This window comes from Pseudophryne corroboree, chromosome 3 (assembly GCF_028390025.1).
Source record: "Pseudophryne corroboree isolate aPseCor3 chromosome 3, aPseCor3.hap2, whole genome shotgun sequence".
In the NCBI taxonomy this organism is placed as follows: Eukaryota; Metazoa; Chordata; class Amphibia; order Anura; family Myobatrachidae; genus Pseudophryne; species Pseudophryne corroboree.
The window spans coordinates 278,494,881-278,516,980 of NC_086446.1; positions in this window are offsets into that span (position 1 = coordinate 278,494,881).

A 22,100-nucleotide genomic window follows, 5' to 3' on the forward strand; every position below is an offset into this window, starting at 1 on the left:
ATAAGATTTTACTTACCGATAAATCTATTTCTCGTGGTCCGTAGTGGATGCTGGGCGCCCGTCCCAAGTGCGGACTTCTTCTGCAATTCTTGTATATAGTTATTGCTGCAATAAGGGCTATGTTATTGTTGCATCAGGGTTGAACTGATGCTCTGTTGTTGTTCATACTGTTGACTGGGTAAGTTTATCACAAGTTATACGGTGTGATTGGTGTGGCTGGTATGAGTCTTGCCCTGGATTTCCAAAATCCTTTCCTTGTACTGTCAGCTCTTCCGGGCACAGTTTCTCTAACTGAGGTCTGGAGGAGGGACATAGAGGGAGGAGCCAGAGCACACCAGAATCTAAATTCTTTCCTAAAGTGCCCATGTCTTCTGCGGAGCCCGTCTATTCCCCATGGTCCTTACGGAGTCCCCAGCATCCACTACGGACTACGAGAAATAGATTTATCGGTAAGTAAAATCTTATTTTTGCCGTGGCCACTCACCTTTCAAGGTGACCCGACCTGGCTGCGCACAATGTTGGGAGGTATGTTTTATTATTATTAATATTCTACAAATGCTGCAGCTGATTATTATTATTATTAAACTAAATAATGCATAATATTATGCCACACCCCTCCCCCATGGATGGTCACACCCACCCAGTGGTAGGTTACGCCACTTCAGTGGGCTTTTGCAGCTGCATATCCCTGGTGGGCTCTTGCCTCTAATGTCCTAGTGTGCTGTGGGATGAATTACCTCCTTCATCCTACACTCAGGAAATTGGCAAGACCTCACAGGTGTTTCACAAAGTGAACACTACAATCATACTACTTGACTTACAGATACAACAGGGTAGCAGCCTTCATCTTTGGCTGTACACTCATGCTCACATTCCCAACTGTTTGCTGCATTCTTTTGGGTGTCTTTCAGAACCTAAACATACGCAAATAATGCACAGCATACACACAAAAGTTGATTGCCCTGCAGTCCAGTTTTCAGCAGAAACTGCTGTTTTACAAAGCACCAAAGTACAGGTCTGTCTCGTTTTTATTTATTAACTGTAAAGAAACAGACTGTCAAGGTATTAAATGGTGATTTTGCAAACTGCCCGAGAAGCCACGAAAAATCCCACTGAAGAAAATAGATGGATTGCTGAGATTGCAGCCAATTCACCAAGGATTGATTATGCCACTTATACTAAAAAGTTTGAGTGTTTGTTTTTTTGTTTTGTTTGTTTTTGTTTTTGGGGGGGATATAATTAATTCTTGTTACAGCATGTATGCTACTTTGCCTCCGTTTTCCAGACCGTGCCCTGCCAACGGCGTTCTGACGCCGTTGGCACGCCCCCTCCCGCCCCGCGACCGCCTCTGCCTGTCAATCAGGCAGAGGCGATCGCAGCCAGTGAGATGCTGATTGCACCCATGACCTCAGTGCTGTGAGGCAGTAATGCTAACCATTACACCATCCGTATCTATTCTATAGGTTTGTAGGAATACCTAATGTTTTGAGAGCAATAGGCTGCACATACTGTACATTGCGTTGAACCTCAGCGCAGCAAAGTTATATAATACTGGCCACCACTACCACTCCGTGAATTTGCAGGTGGTCTGTGATGTTAACAAATGTCAGGGAGCTTGGTTCCGGGTATGATAAAGCAGACACAACTTATGATATGAATAATTTGTTTGCTACTTATCACAAAATACATGCTGTGTATGAGTATGAGTATTCAATGTAAAAATAGGATTTTAATTACCTACCGGTAAATCCTTTTCTCGTAGTCTATAAAGGATACTGGGGTCCATTTAGTACCATGGGGTATAGACAGGTCTACTAGGAGCCTTGGGCACTTTAAGAACTTGATAGTGTGGGCTGGCTACTCCCTCTATGCCCCTCCTACCAGACTCAGTCTAGGAAACTGTGCCCGAGGAGACGGACATACTTTGAGAGGAGGAGAGATAAGGATAGTGGTGAGATTCCGAACCAGCACACACAACAAGAGGAAAACCAAGCTAACCAAACTTGAAACAGGAACAGCAACGGCTGAACCAACATTATTTAACCAAGTAACAGTGCAGGAAGAACGAAGCACTGGGCGGGCGCCCAGTATCCTCTACGGAGTACGAGAAAAGTATTTACCAGTAGGTAATTAAAATCCTATTTTCTCTTACATCCTAGAGGATACTGGGGTCTATTTAGTACGATGGGGATGTACCAAAGCTCCCAAACCGGGTGGGAGAGTGCTGAGGTTCCTGCAGAACTGATTGACCAAACTGAAAGTCCTCAGAGGCCAAAGTATCGAACTTGTAGAACTTAGCAAACGTGTTCGAACCTGACCAAGTAGCTGCTCGGCAGAGCTGTAAAGCCGAGACACCCCGGGCAGCCACCCAGGAAGAACACTCCGACCTAGTAGAGTGGGCATGTACAGATTTTGGACATGGCAAACTTGCCGTGGAATAAGCATGCTGGATAGTAAGTCTGATTCCAGTGTGCAATTGTCTGCTTTGAAGCAGGACACCCAATCTTATTTCGATCATAAAGAACAAACAGCGAGTCCATCTTTCTGTGACAAGCTGTTCTTTTCACATACACTTTCAAAGCCCTCACAACATTCAAAGACTTTGAAGTAGCAGAGGTGTCGGTGACAACCGGACCCACAATTGATGTGAAATACAGACACCACTTTAGGAAGAAATTGCTGACGAGTTCTGAGTTCAGCTCTGGAAAATGAAATAGGGACTCCTGTGAGACAGAGCCCCCAGCACCGACACACGTCTTGCTGAAGCCAAGGCCAACAGTGTGACGGTCTTCCACCTAAGATATTTTACGTCAAACTCCTGTAACGGTTCAAACCAGTCCGATTGGAGGAACTGCAGCACCACATTGAGATCCCAAGGTGCCGTGGGAGGCGCAAAGGGAGATTGGATGTGCAGAACACCTCTCAAGAACATCTGGACCTCAGGGAGAGAAGCCAATTGTTTCTGAAAGAAAATGGACAAGGTCGAAATCTGGACTTTTATGGAGCCCAGACGCAGGTCCACATTCACGCCTGCCTGCAAAAAAAGCAGGAACTGTCCCAGATGAAATTCCACCGCAGAATAATTTCTGCTCTCACACCAAGAGACGTATTTCTTCCAAATACGATGGTAATGGTTAGACGTAACCCCCTTCCTGGCATGGATCATAGTCGGGATAACTTTGTTAGGGATCCCTCTCCTGGCTAGAATCAGCCGTTCAACTTCCATGCCGTTAAACGTAGCCGCAGTAAGTCCTGATAGACGAACGGGCCATGTTGCAGAAGATCCTCGCGAAGAGGCAGAGGCCATGGATCTTCGAGGAGCATCTCTAGAAGGTCCGCGTACCAGGCCCTTCTTGGCCAGTCTGGAGCAATGAGTATTGCTTGAACCTTTTCCCTTTTTATTCGTTTTAAAATTCTTGGGATCAGAGGAAGTGGAGGAAACACATACACCATCTGATAGACCTATGGAGTTGTCACGGCATCTATCGCCACTGCCTGTGGGTCTCTCGACCTGGAGTAATACCGCCTGAGCATCTTGTTGAGACGAGAGTCCATCATGTTGATCTGTGGCTATCCCCATCGACTTGTTAAGCACCTGAACACTTCCGGGTGAAGGCCCCACTCCTCCGGGTGCAGGTCATGTCTGCTGAGGAAGTCTGCTTCCCAGTTGTCTACTCCCAGAATGAAGATCGCTGACAAGGCCATAGTGTTTCTTTCTGCCCAGAGGATAATTCTTGACACCGCTGACATTGCTGCTCTGCTTTTCGTTCTACCCTGTCAGTTTATGTACGTTACTGCCGTCACATTGTCCGACTTGACCTGAATTGCCCGATCTTGAAGAAGATGTGAGGCCTGCAAAAGGGCGTAGTATATAGCCCTGAGTTTCAGAATGTTGATTGGAAGGATGACTTTCTGACTTGACCATTTTCCCTGAAACTGCACCCCTGAGTGACTGCTCCCCAACCTCTGAGGCTTGCGTCTGTGGTTAACAGAATCCAGTTCTGAATTCCAAACCTCCGTCCTGCGATGAGGTGAGAAGACTGTAGCCACCACAGAAGGGAGATACTGGCCTTTCACGACAGACAGATCCCCTGGTGCATGTGAAGATGCGATCCGGACCATTTGTCCAACAAATCGATCTGAAAGGGTCTTGCATGAAACCTTCCGTATTGAAGTGCCTCGTAAGAGGTCACCATTTTCCCCAGAAGGCGAATGCACAAATGCATCGACACCCGGGTTGGCTTCAGGACATCCCGAACCATCTACTGGATTACCAATGCCTTTTCCAATGGAGGGAACACCTTTTGTGACTCCGTGTCCAGTATCATTCCCAGGAATGTGAGCCTCCGTGTTGGCTCTAGGTGAGATTTCGGAAAGTTCAGAATCCACCCGTGATCCTGAAGGAGTATGGTTGAGAGAGCAATGCTATCCAGCAACCTCTCCCTTGACGGCACTTTTACCATGAGATCGTCCAGGTACGGAATTATGTTCACACCCTGTTTGCGGAGTAGAAACATCATCTCTGCCATCACCTTGGTGAACACCCTCGGTGCCATGGAGAGACCAAATGGCAGGGCCTGGAACTGGTAGTGACAGTCCTGCAGTGCAAACCGTAGATAAGCCTGATGACGCAGCAAGATGGGAATATGAAGGTAGCATCCTTGATATCGAGAGACACTAGGAATTTCCCCTCCTCCAGACCTGAGATCACCGCTCTCAGAGACTTCATCTTGAATTTGAACACTCGTAAGTATGGGTTCAAAGACTTGAGGTTATGAATCGGTCTTACCGAACCGTCCAGCTTCAGTACTACGAACAAGTTGGAATAGTACCCCTTGTTTAGTAGATGAGGTGGAACTGGAACAATGACATGAGTCTTTACCAGTTTTTGGATGGCATGCTGTAAAGTTATAATTGCCTCTTGTGAAACTAGCAAGCCTGATATGAAGAATCTGTGAGGTGGGAGCTTTTGGAACTCCAGTCTGTAGCCCTGGGAAATAAGATCTATGAGCCAGGGATCCTGGCACGAATTTGAACAGATCTGACTGAAGAATTGTAGTCGGGCTCCCACCTGACAGCCTTCCAGGCATTGCGGTCCTCCGTCATGCTGAAGGCTTTGAGGAAGCAGAGCCTGAGCTCTGTTTCTTAGCACCTGCAGTTGCTGGTTTGCGCATTTTACCTCTTGCGCCGCTGGAGGACGTAGAAGCACCTCTGGATTTGCCCTTGAACTTGGCCATCTGAAAGGACTGTAACATAGAAGCTGAATAAGTCTTCTTGTTTGGGGGGGCTGCGGAAGGAAGATACGTAGACTTACCCGCAGTAGCTGTGGAGATCCATTTGTCTAATTCATCTCAAAACAAAGCCTCTCCTGTGAATGGTAGGCCTTCCATACCTTTCCTGGAGTCCGTGTCAGCAGTCCACTGGCATAGCCACAAGCCCCTACTTGCCGACACTGCCATAGCGGTGGTGCATGCGTTAAGCACACCTATTTCCTTTATGGCTTCCACCATAAAGTTTGCAGAATCCTGTATATGCTGCAGGAGTAAGACAACATCCCCCATAGATAAGGAATCTAACCCCTCAATTAGGTTACCTGACCATGTTACAATGGCTTTAGTGATCCACGCACATGCAATAATGGGTCTTTGGGCCACCCCAGCAGCTGTGTACAATGATTTCAGTGTAGTCTCAATTTTACGATCAGCCGTATCTTTCAGGGAGGCTGCACCAGGAACAGGCAATACAATTTTACGTGACAGCCTAGAGACTGATGCGTCCATTATCGGTGGTTTTTTCCCATTTTTTCCTATCCTCCAGAGGAAAAGGAAAAGATGAGAGCAACCTTTTAGGGATCTGAAACTTCTTATCAGGATTAACCCATGGTTCTTCAAACAGGGTATTTAGTGGGTCCTTCCGAGTTGATCGCTCGCTAGCAACTTTTTGCAGTGCTGCGATCAGGTTAAATCTTGGCAAAACAGTGCATGCGTATGCACCGCAATGCAAAGGCGCGTCGTACGGGTACAAAGAGGATCGGTGCTGGGCGATGGATTTAACGAAGAATCCATTCATACAGCTGATCACAAGGTGGTTGACAGAAAGAGGGCATTTGTGGGTGTCAACTGACCGTTTGTTGGGAGTGTTTGGAAAAATGAAGGTGTGTCCAAGCGTTTGCAGGACGGGTGTCTGACGTCAATTCCGGGACCAAATAGACTGAAGTGATCGCAGCGGCTGAGTAAATCCAGAGCTACTCAGAAACTGCAAAAAAAGTTTTTATGCCATCGGCTGCAAAAGTGTTCGCACACTTGCAAAGCGAAAATACACTCCCCCATAGGCGGCGACTATCTGATCGCAGCGCTGCAAAAAGAACTTCCAGTGAGTCTGGAGCTGCCAGGATGTAGTGGCAGCGATGGCCCTTTAAATCATCCAGGGAGTCAGGAAGTGCGTGAGATGAAAATTGCAAATGCCACTAGGGATATAGGATAGTCCCTCTGGATCACTGGAGGACTTCCAGTGAATCTGGAGCTGCCGGGATATAGTGGCAGCGATGGCCCTTTAAATCATCCAGGGAGTCAGGCAGTGCAGGAGATGGTAACTTGCACAGAGTATATTACCAGCAAGAGATTCTGGCGCTCACTCCAGGCTGAGAGACACCGAAGCACTGACAGCTTGCTAGTGCTTGAGAAATGGTACTTATACCCAGTGCTTTCAGATGAGTGGATTAGCGGCTCACATGATGCAGAAATTAATCCGGATTGGACCCTAGAAAGTCAGCTGACCAGGAACTGTCATCGCGACGTCCATAGCTGGTTTTGGAAGGAACTCTGGCATGGTGTGTGCATAGACAGGCAATAATGGCCACAGGTCCTGAGAGCACAGGAAGGTATATCTGGTAACCACTGGACTTGTGGATGCTGGCACGGAAGTATAGGACAGCATGAGAATCCTCAATGATTGCTATGCAGGCACACCATGCAGAGACTTGCTGAGTTCTGAATTCACACAGAAGGTTAATCAATACAGATGCACTTGTTAGCAGAGAGTGAGCTCAGCACACAAAGAACTCATGATACTGGTGAGCTGTTTATCCCAGCCAGCAGAAAACATGCAGGTTACAGGACAGATGGCAGAGGTAAGTCACCAAATGATATGATTTTAGTCAGGATTGTGACACCCAGCTTGAAGTGCAATACTATCCTATAGCTGCATGTGCAGATGTCCTATGTATCAAACTCAGGAAAACGTAGTTTTTGGAGCTTGATTGCCGGAGTTAAAGGCATTAGCTCACTGATGGACCCATTCATCAATAAACGCATTTGCAATGCAATCTGGAAGCGATATTAGTGCCAAAATCATGTTTCAGAATACGATTACACAACCATATGCGGTCTTCTGATCACACATGCACCACAGCCATTGCCGTGGAGGAACCTACTGCCAGCTAGCTCTAACCCTATTCAGCTTCAGTTGCAGACTCTGCTAAAAAGCAGAATCTGCAACTACTTCTGTAGCATGCTGGGGGCCGCCCAGCGTAGGGCAAAGCTGCCCAGCATGCTAATTGGTGGACAGTGACGCGACTGCAAAACAATTGCGCTCACATCGCCGAGTTCAAAACTAATGACGACCCCAGGCATACACAGCTAGGCTATGCATTCGGCTCGCCGCCATTTTCTTTATTGGGGCAGCTGCGTGACGTCACGCAGCCACCCCAAAAACAGTCCAGCCAGACCACTCCCCCAAAATGCCGTCCCCCCAATTGCCGCTCTCAATCATGCTGCGATCACATCTCTCAGGAATGCGATCACACTGGGAACGCAATCTCATGCGCTGTGTGCTCACTGCGCATGTGCAGTCTGCCAAAAATCACTCAATTGCGATTTTTGGTACACTGCGTACCATACTGAATAACCCCCAAAATTTGCAATCTGTACCCCATTGGCTACAACGTTCTAATGCCATCAGATTACGTAAACTGCGGGGGCCCCTATGGGGTTTGCGGCTACAGTCGGAAATGGAGGGGCCGCAGCAGATATTGGAGATATCTGCTGAGATCCCTCTTGCATACATGGGGGTGTTAAAAGTATTTGCTCCCTCTCACAAATAGTTAATGATACATGAGACCCTCTTCTTCCTATAACTGAAAAATACCTCTGCTTCCTCAAGCCCTTATAGGCCCTACACACTGGGCGATATGAGTGAAAGATATGAACGATCTTGTTCAGTAATGAACAAGATACCGTTCATATCTTTCAGTGTGGAGACACCAGCGATGAACGATGCGCGGCCCCGCGCTCGTTCATCGCTGGCTCCCTGTCGGCTGTACATGCAGGCCAATATGGACGATCTCGTCCATATTTGCCTGCACTGCTATGGAGCCGGGTGACGGGGGGATTGCGCAATGTGTAGGGCCCTTAGAGTGTGCACGGGGGTCCTAAGTTTGCACATGAGCACATACAATTACTCTTGTTTTAAAAACAAGCTGTTCTCACAAGCACTGTCCATGCTGTACACCGGGTTGGGTATGAAATTTCGGCAGTCATTATCACGATGGTCAGAATTCCTGACAGCGGAATAACCCTACCCACCCCCACAGTCTAACCCTAACCATCCCCTCCCACAATCGAACCCTAACCCTCCCCCTAGTCCCTAACCATAAAACTAACCCTAATACTCACTTATGGGATGTATCAGCATTGTGACCATCGGGGTTCCTGCTTGCCAGGATCCTGACTACATCCCTGTCATATATAGCGCCAACAATTAAGTACAATGCACTGCTATAGGCAACTTCCTGGCATTCCCCTCCTTTTTAGATGGTTTAGCTGAGATCCTTATGGTGACTGTAAAGGCCCATACACACGGTGAGATTCGGGCTATGCCCGATTCTCACTATGCGACAGGGGCTAGGTCAGCATCGTAAGCACATAATGAGTGTGCTTGCGATACTGACTATGTCCGCCACAGAGTGATGGACATGAAGTAGGCGTTTCTGGGTGTCAACTGACCGTTTTCAGGGAGTGTTCGGAAAAACGCAGGCGTGCCAGGAAAAATGCAGGCGTCGCTGGGAGAACGCAGGGCGTGTTTGTGACGTCAAATCCGGAACTGATTAGTCTGAAGTGATCGCAAGCGCTGAGTAGGTCTGGAGCTACTCTGAAACTGCACACATTTTTCTTGTAGCCGCTCTGCAATCCTTTCTTTCGCACTTCTGCTAAGCTAAAATACACTCCCAGTGGGAGGCGGCATAGCGTTTGCACGGCTGCTAAAAACTGCTAGCGAGTGATCAACTCGGAATGACCCCCAATGTGCGATTTTGGCTACGTGTCAATTTTGACTATCTCTTCTATAGCGATAGACTGTGCAGGCAAGTAAATTTTGACTATCTAGGCTTGCGATACCGACCGCGCGGGACCACATGTTGGCATCAAATCGGGATCGCAAGGTGACTTTCACCTTACGATCTGCACTAACTTTTATTTACGATTTTGAGTATATAGTCAAAATCGTAAGAAAGTATCTCACCGTGTGTACACACCATAAGAGGGATTTCTCAGTAATCATTACCAAAAAGTTGTTTTTATTCATTTATAATTATTTGATTTTCTGAACAGATTTGTGAATCTAATACACCAGTGGTTCCCAAACTTTTTTTAATCATGGCGCCCTAGAGTATCAGAATTTTTTCACAGCACCCCTAGGCCAAAAGTTTCTTTGAGAATTTTAGAAAACAATAAGTAAATTATGTTTATGTGTCATCCTTAGTTTCTTTAGTGTGTTGCGGGACAATATTTGTTTCTGTTTGTCCTCATATTTTATAATTGGCAGCCACAAGCACTGGTTTTGTCTATTACTTTTACCAAAAATAGTTTTAATTGGTCCTGGACCACCAATCCAAAGCACCCCTACTAGTGTCCTGAGGCACCCCAGGGTGTCTAGGCACACAGTTTGGGAACCACTGTAATACACATTTAAGACATGTTAATCTTATTTTGAAACCTCATGAAAAACTCTCCCTTTCTTGTCTCTTCCTCCTCTCTTTCTTCCTCTGTTCTTTCCTTATTTTCTTTTTAGCTTTCCTCTCCTTTTTAGCTTTCCTCTTCAAACATTCCTCTCCTTATTACACCCTCTCTGAGGTCTGTTTAACTAAGTCTATGATTAGTGTTGCAAATTCTGTTTTTCATTTACTATGGGGGTTATTCAGAGACGGACGCAGATCTTGCCTCCACAGCAAGATCTGTGTCCACCTACTCACATTCTGGGAGACGCCCAGCACAGGGCATGGTCGCTCAGCATGTGTGTGGTGCCTCCCCGCCATGCATTCGCAATGTAATTGCAAATGCATCGATTTGAGGTGAACCGCAGCCGGCGCCATCTTTCTATCATGGAGCAGCTGTGTGTGACATCACGTTGTCCATACTACGCCTGTGCAACACCGCATTGATGCCCCCCCCCAGATGCTGCTGTCAACACCGACCCCCCCCCCCAAAAAAAAAGCAAAAAAAAAAAAAAGCAGCTAACTACTGTGTGGTCCTGTAATAAAATAATCAAGACAAATGCATACCCTCCAACATGACCCGCCCCACTAGGTACAAAATGCTGTGTTTCTGGACTTCCCTCTTAATTTATTTTTGCCATCACCTGTGAAGAAACAGCTTTCTTATCATGTAACTAGTTCAACACAGGTGATGGAAATCATAAATTAAGAGGGAAGTCCAGGAACAGAGCATTTTGTACCTAGAGGGGTGGGTCATGTTGGAGGGTCTGCAAATGCAACTGTGAGGGCTATACTCCCTCCCTTTCATGTGCTCTTACTCTTCCCTTTTTACTTTCTGTATACACCCTGTTTGATAAAATCTCAATAAATATACTGAAGTTAAAAATAAATGAAATAAGTGTTTCACATCGTGACTTTGAAATACAGTATAATGTCCATGGCTACTTTGAAGCTAATCAGCAGGACTGGTCCGTTTGTTACCAGCTTAAGGCCAACTGGGTGAAGAAGGACCAAGGTGTCTGACAATATTATATTGAGTATTAGACACACAACCCTGTGCAATGCCTCTATCCCTGTCATTCTACTCTACTCATCTCTTGGCACCTTCTGTCTGTCTCCTTATCTGTCTGTCACCTCGGTTTTAATCAAAACTGTCACCCCTAGCCTTCCTGACCTCTCCTGGCTCCTGCACCTGCCCCCTTCTCCCCCAGAAGTCACTGCACATTTTGATGCTTATGCTGTTACTGTCTGGTGGTACATTTTTTATTCCCGATGTATCCTCCTTTACAGATCACAGAGAAGATAACCCTAAAGTGTCTGCTCTGGTCCTTATCTCCTAGTAACTTTTAATTATTGCAACATTTATGTGAAATTCTTGATTGATATAAAGAAAAAGAACATTACCTATAACCTACCCCTCATGTAGCATAAGGGTTAATCGCCAGTGACTGAGAAGGTGCCAGGATGAGGGCAGATTAGGAAGATGTTCCATATGACAGATGGCTTCAGAGAGAGGAGACTAACCCCCTTCTGTAAGGAGAAGAGGGAGGCCTTACTGTCACCAGATGGAGGGGAACTCAATTTCCCCATTAACTCCCTCTACCCTGGAGGGGCATTAATGAAATGACAAAGTATCTGATATGCAGACATGCAATCGCTTATGCCCGTAAGTGGTTAATGTACTTGTAGCTGGTTCCAGTCTATTACTGGGGGTATGATAACCTAGAGCCTGTGAAAAGGATGGCTTCACTCTGGTGGATAGCAGGAGGGGGATTTTGATGATAAAATGACCTTCATTCCACCCCCACACCTTATCGTCACAGACGTGTGACTTTGGGAAGGTCCCTTTAGGGGGAGACTGAGACAGTGTATCTGAAGGAGGGGGGCAGCCAACAGGCGAGGGGGACTGTAACTTAGTCATAGCTTCCTTCCCTTCGTCTTGCATATAGATAGATGTTGTATACTGTGTATATATAACCACACATAGATGGATAGATAGCACTTTCCTGTGCTGGTATCTGTCTCCCAGTTAGCTCTGTGCTCACCCACGCTGTGTGGTCTCAGAATATAGGTGATGTCTTTCTATAAATACAATGGTCAGCAGGGCTGGGGAAACTAAGCAGGTGCACGGACACAGCAACAAATGACATTGCTGTGTAATCATGTATAGAAGAAGTAACTGCCCACAGAGATGACAGAGCATCTAATAGCCCCATCTCCTAGTGTAATCCATGTGCAATCAGGAGATAGGTGTCTGCTATGTCTATCTAGACTCTAGAGACATTACTGTATTACTGTCTAGTATCTCCTGTCTTTGTCTCCCCTTCACCTTTCTATATCTGGATATTATCTTTTTCCTCCCTTTTGTCCTCCCTCTGAAATCCCCTTAAATGCCTTTACCTCTCCTCCCCCTCACACACCATGCACAGACACCAGCTAATTTTATTATCTCTCCCCACCTTGTACAGATAGAGATGTTGTTAAATTGAGACTAGCAATTCAGGGGTTAACACATCCACCATGCTACCTTCCCCCATTCTCTTCCCCTCTCTGACCTTTCCACTAATATCTTTCCTCTCTCTCCACCCCACCCCCTTCTTATCTCTCCCTGGGGCTGTTTTCCCCCCTTCCTTCCCCACCTCCTCTCCTCCCTCCAATCCTCACGCCTTGGTTTCTATTCCTGGTCTTGTTTTCAGAGCTGACCCCCTTCCCTTGTCTGCCAAACCCGCAGTTTCCTTAGGAGGGGGCATGGTGTAAAAGGTGGTGGGCAGTAGTATTGGTGATGATGGAAGTGGCATTAGAGAAATCTGCAAACATCCTGTATTTTATCCATGAAGCAAATGTCCACAATGACATTCGCATCTGAGCTAGGTAAAACTGTGTAAAAGGTGTCTGTCCAGCACAATACAGTAACACTGACTATTACACAGTATGGTCTCTTGCAGAAACCTGTGTCTGTGGAAACCAGGTCACTTACTGCCCAGGCAATGCATGCAGCCAAACATTGATTGTCACTACCAAAGCATAATAGACGTTATCCGAAACTACATTACATGAACAGAGGAGGTATAATGTGCAGGATTGCCAATTTGGCCAATTTATACATATTTGCTTCTTAGGACTTTCTAAATCATATTTACTGTAGGTAAAACATTGCAAAATGTAGAAGTATTGCAACATGCTCAGCAACTGTGTACTCTGTTGCAACTGCAACACAGATGCGAGGGACAACGGCTCCCTGAGTGTCTCCATGCTAATGCAGAATATCCGCAGGAGCTGCGACGCTGGTGGCATGTTTTATGCGTATGAGATCGCAGTCGCGCACTGAGACATGCCCCCAAAATGGTCACAACACGCCTGCGTTTTGCAGACACTACCCATTACCTCTCCCAAATGGCCTCCTCCTCACACTCTGCCACTGCGAGTGGCATCGCAAAGGTACCTTGGCGCGTGTGCACTGTAGCCACGATGCATGCGCCGTCTACCAATAGTCGATCAGTTGCGACACCATTGAAGTTGCAACTGCATCTGAATAAGGCCCATTAATGCATTATTGCAAAGTGACTGGCACATTTTATACTGGAAATTCACCCCTCCTGCATAGTCACATGCATGGATTCTTACTATTGTGCAAATTGTATTTTTTTTTTAAATGCTAACAAATTATTAAAATGATACTAATGACAGTTTATTTTCAGGAAAGATGATAAGAGTTTTGCACTCACTTGCCCAAGGGTCTGTAGTATGACAGACGGTATCCGGTCTATAGATCTACATTAAAAAGGTCTACAGTCAGTAGGTCTACCACGAATGGTCGACATGCATTAGGTCGACAGGATCAAAATGTTGACAGGATCAAAAGGTCAACATGACAATGGTCAACACACATATGGTCAACACAAGTTTTTGGGGTATATTCAATTAAAGTAGGATCCATTCCAGCATGCGGCTATTCAGTGAACGGCTGTTCCTGACCATCTCAATCCGACTTTAAAAAAAGTCGGATTGAGATGAGGGACCAGAGAGGAGGAGACGAGGGAGAGCAGCAGGGAGATGGGGGAGAGCAGCGGCTACAGAAGTGCAGCAGGAGGATGGGGCACCGCCACCAGACCTCACGGCAGCGTCCACCCGGCTCCAGCAAGCGGGACCTCGCTTGCTGGAGCCGGGTGGACGCTGACCTAAGCTGCGGCGGTGCCCCATTCTCCTGCGGTGTTGCTGTAGCCGCTGCTCTCCCCTATCTCCCTGCTGCTCTCCCCCGTCTCCTCCTCTCAGGTCCCTCATCTCAATCCGACTTTTTTTAGAGTCGGATTGAGATGGTCGAAAACGGGGCCAAAACCTGTTAGATTTGGCCCCGTTTCTGACAGAAACATGCGGATCGGCGGCTATTCTGCCGATCCATGTGCGTTCTGACAAGTCGGAATTCTCGACCTGTCGGATAATTCTGGGGTGTATTGAATAGGTCGGAACCCCTTCCGACCTAAAAAAGTCGAAAACTGCCGTCTTTTCGACAGACGGTAGCTTTCGACTGCAATTTAATATACCCCTTTGTCTTGTTTTTATTTTTTTTCAGCTTTTTCTATACTTTACCATCCTCGTGTCCTGCAAGTGGGAATAGTAACCTGTGCCAAACGCAGCAGTAGTGGAGCGAGGCACCTTGCCCGAATGCGAGGGGACGCGGTACACTAATGGGGCTTGTTTATGGCAGAAAAGTGACAACCCCCCCCAAAATAAATAAATAAATAAATAAATAAAAATAACTAAATTGTCTACCTTTTTTGTGTCAACCGTTTCCTTGTCAACCCCTTGACTCTGTTGACCTTTTGACTTTTTCTACTGTCTATTCCATGTCGACCTTTTGACCATGTCGATCTAATGCATGTCAACCATTAGTGGTAGACCTATTGACTGTAGACCTTTTTAATGTAGATCTAATAATCCACACCCATAACAGACACCCCCGCCCAGTTACAGTCCAGCTTATTCAGTAATAAGGCACAGATGGACTGCACAAATATGGTACCAGTAGAAGCCAATCAGACGTTTGCCTTCATCATCTTAGAATGAACCAAACTAACTGATTAAAGCCACTTTCTGTGGTTACATCTATTATTAAATCAGCCATAATGTGGCCTGAAAAGGAAAATTCTGGTTGATTATTTCTTATGTTCTTTTCAAATCAAATCATATTGTCATTATCACCAACTGCCAGTTTGCCCCCTGGCATATTTTCTTCCCGTAAATTGCTGTTTCTTGTAAATGGGGTTCTCTACCAGAGGCTTTTTTTTTTATAATTATCATATAATATTTGAATATGAATGCTGTTCAAATGGGCGATAAGATCATCATATGGTTATATCTGATGTGAATGGCCAAATATTCTCTGTAAAGCGCTGTGGAATATGTGTGCGCTATATAAATAGCTTATAAATAAATAATAAATAAAATATCTCTTTGCAATATATATTACATATTGGAAAAAATATGGTATTCTAGAATAAAGTGATTCACTGCCATCCACCAGATATGTAAGTGTGGGGAGTGAGAACACTACTGTAGCTTTAGTAGGACCCAGAGGTGGGGGTGGTAAATACTTTACCCTTTGTACTCGATCAGGGTTGGTGAGGGTGGGGGTGGTATACCTGGAAGGAAAGGAGCAGGTCAGGAATTCTCAGGGTCAAAGGAGAATTTGTACCTCCAGGACATGAAGTGGTGAAGGAGGACTGGCTTTTAACATTTAGATCCAGACAGTTTATATATAACTAGTATCTTAAAACAAATCAACATATCAGGCGCAACTGATCGAAGGTACTTGGGCAAATATATAATTCTAAAAACATAAAAAAAAACTTGGATATGATAATTACTGCCATATAGCATACATTTGCAGCTCCAATTATTCAAAGTTAAAAAGGAACACATATAAGAGAGCGCAGAAAAGTAGTTACCATAGAGTTCTTTAATGTATATAGCATAGAGTGACCATACAGAACATGATTTAGAGACTAATGGACAGGAAGAGACAGTGGGCCTAATTCTGAGTTGAGCGCAGGAGCAAATTTGTTAGCAGTTGGGCAAAACCATGTGCACTGCAGGGGGGCAGATATAACATGTGCAGGGAGAGTTAGATTTGGGTGGGGTGTATTCAAACTGAAATCTAAATTGCAGTGTAAAAATAAAGTAGCCAATATTTACCTTGCACAGAAACGAAATAACCCACCCAAATCTAACTCTCTCTGCACATGTTATATCTGCCCCCCCTGCAGTGCACATGGTTTTGCCCAATTGCTAACAAACTTGCTGCTGCGATCAACTCAGAATTACCCCCAGTGCTGGGTGTAGATTATCAGCCCAGAATCCTATGTGTAAGGTTCAACACATACTTTTAGATGCCAGTCATATCCTAATCATTTATAATGTCATCCACTAATAAAATGCTTACCATACCCATAGCCCCAACTGCCATTACACACATCTCATACCTCTTACAGACATTACATTACATTTAATCCACATCATATTCCTCTTCTATCTCCACCCAAATTTTTTTTCTTCTCACAGTTCTATTCCCACCTCCAGTACATTCCCTATGTTCTCTCTCACTCCTCAAACATATTCCTCCCACAGTTTTCTAATTACCTCCTCCCACAGTCCCCTTCATGATTCTCCTATACTCATAATCCCTCTCATCAACATGTCCTCTTTATCACTAACAAAACTCTACCTCCAATATCATCACTGTGCTCTGGCCCCACCATCATCTCTCCACCATTATAATCATAATCAGTTACCCCCTTCCAGTCATCATTAACCCCTTCATCCGCATTAATTACTTCCAACATCAATTCCTTTGCTCATCCCGCTGCCCCATCATGCAGCTCACCTCTCCCAATCACCCAATCAACATGTGTGTGCTATTTAAATAACTGCATAAATAATGTATTTTTGACCAAAATAAATACATCAATCATAAACCCTCCATAATTGTTAGCTTTACCTTTATTATTAACCCCTTAGCTTTATTACAAACCCCTTAATTTCTCATCCATCCACTAGGGGACACTGGAGATCTTTAGACAGCTGGGTGTGAAGGATGCAGGCCGGAGGTAGCACAATATAATACAAAATGCACAGCTGGCTCCTCCCCCTTCATGCCCTCTAATCCCTCCAGTTTGAACAATTGTGCTGGAGGTGGCAGCATAGGAAAGGAGCTCTTGCTCCATAAAAATAATTTTTTGTAGTTCTGTGAGCCGATCCAGCCTACTGAAAGGACGGTGAAGGCTCCAAAAGACTGTAAAAACAGTTTCTGTGAGATAATGATCCCGTTGGAAGGGATCTGAATCTCACTTACAAGATCTCTGGACTGCAGTGAGTAACTTGGGCAAGGGGGCAGCAGGCACTAACAAGTACCTTATTCCCATAACAGCAGACATAGATGGGAGAGTGTTGTTAGAGCAGTCAGGGGGCGCCTAACACATCATAGTCATCGCCGAGTGCGGAGGGCGCGCACATAGACCCAGCGGCGCTGACACCAAGGGGGGGACTGCAGGCAGCCGTGTTGCAGGCTCCGCATCAGCCGCAGCGCAGGGAAGCATACTCCAGCGAGGAAACCGCGGTGCAGACGGGGATGCGCTGATAGCAGTAATTAGTTTTGGGGAGGAAAAGAGTCCTCTCTGGGCGGGCGCTCTGTTAGCTTTTCTCCGCACTGTATATGTTAGGAGCAGAGTAGGGTGCTGTTCATAAGCTGCGATGTAATTAAAAAATTTGGATGGCGGCCATCTTAGTTGTCTCTTCAGGTGCGCTGTTAGAGCGAGCAGTCAAGGGGAGGTCTTACCAGAGGAGGAAGAGGAGTTGTTCTGTCACAAGCGCTTAGTAGCATAGAGTTTGCAGCCTAAGACAACTACTCTGGTAAAATAAGTGCTCTTCTGGCGCTGGCTTTAGGTTAGAAAGAAATGTTAAGCAACTGCAGACATCTTTCTAATATAAGATATTAAAAGTATATATATTTCTTCCTAGAGATGAGCGCCTGAAATTTTTCGGGTTTTGTGTTTTGGTTTTGGGTTCGGTTCCGCGGCCGTGTTTTGGGTTCGAACGCGTTTTGGCAAAACCTCACCGAATTATTTTTGTCGGATTCGGGTGTGTTTTGGATTCGGGTGTTTTTTTCAAAAAACCCTAAAAAACAGCTTAAATCATAGAATTTGGGGGTAATTTTGATCCCAAAGTATTATTAACCTCAAAAAACATAATTTACACTCATTTTCAGCCTATTCTGAACACATCACACCTCACAATATTATTTTTAGTCCTAAAATTTGCACCGAGGTCGCTGTGTGAGTAAGATAAGCGACCCTAGTGGCCGACACAAACACCGGGCCCATCTAGGAGTGGCACTGCAGTGTCACGCAGGATGTCCCTTCCAAAAAACCCTCCCCAAACAGCACATGACGCAAAGAAAAAAAGAGGCGCAATGAGGTAGCTGTGTGAGTAAGATTAGCGACCCTAGTGGCCGACACAAACACCGGGCCCATCTAGGAGTGGCACTGCAGTGTCACGCAGGATGTCCCTTCCAAAAAACCCTCCCCAAACAGCACATGACGCAAAGAAAAAAAGAGGCGCAATGAGGTAGCTGACTGTGTGAGAAAGATAAGCGACCCTAGTGGCCGACACAAACACCGGGCCCATCTAGGAGTGGCACTGCAGTGTCACGCAGGATGGCCCTTCCAAAAAACCCTCCCCAAACAGCACATGACGCAAAGAAAAAAAGAGGCGCAATGAGGTAGCTGACTGTGTGAGTAAGATTAGCGACCCTAGTGGCCGACACAAACACCGGGCACATCTAGGAGTGGCACTGCAGTGTCACGCAGGATGTCCCTTCCAAAAAACCCTCCCCAAACAGCACATGACGCAAAGAAAAAAAGAGGCGCAATGAGGTAGCTGTGTGAGTAAGATTAGCGACCCTAGTGGCCGACACAAACACCGGGCCCATCTAGGAGTGGCACTGCAGTGTCACGCAGGATGTCCCTTCCAAAAAACCCTCCCCAATCAGCACATGATGCAAAGAAAAAGAAAAGAAAAAAGAGGTGCAAGATGGAATTATCCTTGGGCCCTCCCACCCACCCTTATGTTGTATAAACAAAACAGGACATGCACACTTTAACCAACCCATCATTTCAGTGACAGGGTCTGCCACACGACTGTGACTGATATGACGGGTTGGTTTGGACCCCCCCCAAAAAAGAAGCAATTAATCTCTCCTTGCACAAACTGGCTCTACAGAGGCAAGATGTCCACCTCATCTTCACCCTCCGATATATCACCGTGTACATCCCCCTCCTCACAGATTATCAATTCGTCCCCACTGGAATCCACCATCTCAGCTCCCTGTGTACTTTGTGGAGGCAATTGCTGCTGGTCAATGTCTCCGCGGAGGAATTGATTATAATTCATTTTAATGAACATCATCTTCTCCACATTTTCTGGATGTAACCTCGTACGCCGATTGCTGACAAGGTGAGCGGCGGCACTAAACACTCTTTCGGAGTACACACTTGTGGGAGGGCAACTTAGGTAGAATAAAGCCAGTTTGTGCAAGGGCCTCCAAATTGCCTCTTTTTCCTGCCAGTATAAGTACGGACTGTGTGACGTGCCTACTTGGATGCGGTCACTCATATAATCCTCCACCATTCTATCAATGTTGAGAGAATCATATGCAGTGACAGTAGACGACATGTCCGTAATCGTTGTCAGGTCCTTCAGTCCGGACCAGATGTCAGCATCAGCAGTCGCTCCAGACTGCCCTGCATCACCGCCAGCGGGTGGGCTCGGAATTCTGAGCCTTTTCCTCGCACCCCCAGTTGCGGGAGAATGTGAAGGAGGAGATGTTGACAGGTCGCGTTCCGCTTGACTTGACAATTTTGTCACCAGCAGGTCTTTCAACCCCAGCAGACCTGTGTCTGCCGGAAAGAGAGATCCAAGGTAGGCTTTAAATCTAGGATCGAGCACGGTGGCCAAAATGTAGTGCTCTGATTTCAACAGATTGACCACCCGTGAATCCTTGTTAAGCGAATTAAGGGCTGCATCCACAAGTCCCACATGCCTAGCGGAATCGCTCCGTGTTAGCTCCTTCTTCAATGCCTCCAGCTTCTTCTGCAAAAGCCTGATGAGGGGAATGACCTGACTCAGGCTGGCAGTGTCTGAACTGACTTCACGTGTGGCAAGTTCAAAGGGCATCAGAACCTTGCACAACGTTGAAATCATTCTCCACTGCACTTGAGACAGGTGCATTCCACCTACTATATCGTGCTCAATTGTATAGGCTTGAATGGCCTTTTGCTGCTCCTCCAACCTCTGAAGCATATAGAGGGTTGAATTCCACCTCGTTACCACTTCTTGCTTCAGATGATGGCAGGGCAGGTTCAGTAGTTTTTGGTGGTGCTCCAGTTTTCTGTACGTGGTGCCTGTACGCCGAAAGTGTCCCGCAATTCTTCTGGCCACCGACAGCATCTCTTGCACGCCCCTGTCGTTTTTTAAAAAATTCTGCACCACCAAATTCAAGGTATGTGCAAAACATGGGACGTGCTGGAATTGGCCCAGATTTAATGCACACACAATATTGCTGGCGTTGTCCGATGCCACAAATCCACAGGAGAGTCCAATTGGGGTAAGCCATTCCGCGATGATCTTCCTCAGTTGCCGTAAGAGGTTTTCAGCTGTGTGCGTATTCTGGAAAGCGGTGATACAAAGCGTAGCCTGCCTAGGAAAGAGTTGGCGTTTGCGAGATGCTGCTACTGGTGCCGCCGCTGCTGTTCTTGCGGCGGGAGTCCATACATCTACCCAGTGGGCTGTCACAGTCATATAGTCCTGACCCTGCCCTGCTCCACTTGTCCACATGTCCGTGGTTAAGTGGACATTGGGTACAGCTGCATTTTTTAGGACACTGGTGACTCTTTTTCTGAGGTCTGTGTACATTTTCGGTATCGCCTGCCTAGAGAAATGGAACCTAGATGGTATTTGGTACCGGGGACACAGTACCTCCAACAAGTCTCTAGTTGGCTCTGCAGTAATGATGGATACCGGAACCACGTTTCTCACCACCCAGGATGCCAAGGCCTCAGTTATCCGCTTTGCAGTAGGATGACTGCTGTGATATTTCATCTTCCTCGCAAAGGACTGTTGAACAGTCAATTGCTTACTGGAAGTAGTACAAGTGGGCTTACGACTTCCCCTCTGGGATGACCATCGACTCCCAGCGGCAACAACAGCAGCGCCAGCAGCAGTAGGCGTTACACGCAAGGATGCATCGGAGGAATCCCAGGCAGGAGAGGACTCGTCAGACTTGCCAGTGACATGGCCTGCAGGACTATTGGCATTCCTGGGGAAGGAGGAAATTGACACTGAGGGAGTTGGTGGGGTGGTTTGCGTGAGCTTGGTTACAAGAGGAAGGGATTTACTGGTCAGTGGACTGCTTCCGCTGTCACCCAAAGTTTTTGAACTTGTCACTGACTTATTATGAATGCGCTGCAGGTGACGTATAAGGGAGGATGTTCCGAGGTGGTTAACGTCCTTACCCCTACTTATTACAGCTTGACAAAGGGAACACACGGCTTGACACCTGTTGTCCGCATTTCTGGTGAAATACCTCCACACCGAAGAGCTGATTTTTTTGGTATTTTCACCTGGCATGTCAACGGCCATATTCCTCCCACGGACAACAGGTGTCTCCCCGGGTGCCTGACTTAAACAAACCACCTCACCATCAGAATCCTCCTGGTCAATTTCCTCCCCAGCGCCAGCAACACCCATATCCTCCTCATCCTGGTGTACTTCAACACTGACATCTTCAATCTGACTATCAGGAACTGGACTGCGGGTGCTCCTTCCAGCACTTGCAGGGGGCGTGCAAATGGTGGAAGGCGCATGCTCTTCACCTCCAGTGTTGGGAAGGTCAGGCATCGCAACCGACACAATTGGACTCTCCTTGTGGATTTGGGATTTCGAAGAACGCACAGTTCTTTGCGGTGCTTTTGCCAGCTTGAGTCTTTTCAGTTTTCTAGCGAGAGGCTGAGTGCTTCCATCCTCATGTGAAGCTGAACCACTAGCCATGAACATAGGCCAG